The sequence below is a fragment of the Eleutherodactylus coqui genome, chromosome 5 (assembly GCF_035609145.1).
Source record: "Eleutherodactylus coqui strain aEleCoq1 chromosome 5, aEleCoq1.hap1, whole genome shotgun sequence".
Taxonomy (NCBI): domain Eukaryota; kingdom Metazoa; phylum Chordata; class Amphibia; order Anura; family Eleutherodactylidae; genus Eleutherodactylus; species Eleutherodactylus coqui.
The window spans coordinates 243,445,077-243,446,816 of record NC_089841.1 but is presented as its reverse complement, the minus strand read 5'-3'; positions in this window follow the sequence as shown (position 1 = coordinate 243,446,816).

Here is a 1,740-nt window from a genome sequence, read left to right as displayed (position 1 = left end):
CAGGCGCGCTCTGTGATTGGCTCGGCGGCTTCTCGAAGCTACTCCTGTAGGACCAGAGAGAAGCCGGGTACAAGCACTTCCGCTATCCCACACGGCGGAGGAGACGCTCTAGCCAAAACAGTGGGGTGTCTATGGTGCTGGAGCGCGTGGGCTTCCGGAAAGGCAGGGGGCTTAGGGAGTGTAGAAAAAGTGCTGAAAGAGCTGCCGGCGTGAGGGCTCTGGGGGTGGGGCCGTAAAGCGCGCTGTCTGTGTCAGTTTACGGCATTCTGGACTTACTAGTGTGTATATATATATAAAAATGATGCCAGTAGCCCCTTGACCCATATTCGGCCACTCACAACTGCGCATTTTTTCGGCCACAAATTAATTATTTGCGTTGGAAAAGATCGCAGCATACCCCATCTTCGGGTGCATTCCCACAGGCGTATGCGGATTTCAGTTCATATTCCCAGGGCGAAATACGTTGTAGCCTTACGTGTAAATACGCAGTGAAAACGCGTTTTTCCGGGCGTATTTCCTGCGCATTTACGGTCACCCATTGATTTCAATAGGTTATTACGGGAAGTAGCGCGCACCAAGATGGGACATGCTGCACTTTTTTTGACGTCACATGAAAAGTGCGCAGCCGTGAATGAACCCAGCGAAATCATTGGTCTCGGTTCACTGCGTATTACGCACATAATATGCTGCGTATTAACCCTCAGGGCCTGTTCACACGGATCCATGTGCACCTAGTATTACCTGTGCAAAATTTGCGCATGCAATACAACCGTGAATAGAACCAATTTCAATGGGTCCGGTCATGTGTGTTATTTTGCGCGCACTTTTCGGTCACGCAAGAAAACACAAGTGACCAAACCCATTGAAATCAATTAGCCCTATAGCCCATATTAAATGTAATTGGCCACTGAAGTATAGGTCGCGTGTTCACAGGGTTTTTTGCACATGCACGCCCGCAAAATACTGTAAAAAGCGGACATGCATGTTGAAAAATGCAGCGCACATAAATACACGTAAGACCGACTTCACACGGGCGTATTTGTGCGCACAAAATTTGCCTGTGTAATACGCATAGAATAAAGCCCATTGATTTCAAGGGGTTCGCTCGCATGCGCGTATTTAGCATGTGATGTGCGACCGCGGAAAAACACGCTGCCCTTCCCATCTTGTTGCGTATTATGCACCGTAGAAGCCCATTGAACTCCAAGGGGGCGCGTATCCCCTCGGGAAACCTGCAGAGCCGCTGCGCATTTACCACAAAATCAATGCGCATTTGCGCACAGAAAAACGTGCCAGGGCGGGCGGAACATGTGGGCTCATTTCAGTCATATAAACACGCAGCATATTTGCACGGATGAAATGCGTGTGAATGATCCCTAGCTGTAAAGACCTGTTCTATAATACTAAGGCCGGCCAAACGCTGCGTAATTGCGTAAAGAACGATGCTTTTTTTGCGTGCGCATCAGTGTATTTCTCAGCAGCGGGCACGTCGTTTGTGCGGCAAACAAAAACTCATTGATTGAAATAGCTAATGACTTCCGGCACAATTTCCGCAGCGCTTCACGCATCTCCTTGTGTACTGCACGTACATTCGCACATCTCCGTCGACTTCTATGGGGACTTTTGGCGCGCAAATACGCAGAAAAATAAAGCACGTTCTACTTTTTTTTAATGAAATGCGCAGGAAAAATACGGAAATGTGAACGAACCCCTTTTATTCGCGTGCAGATAGGCCCGTGC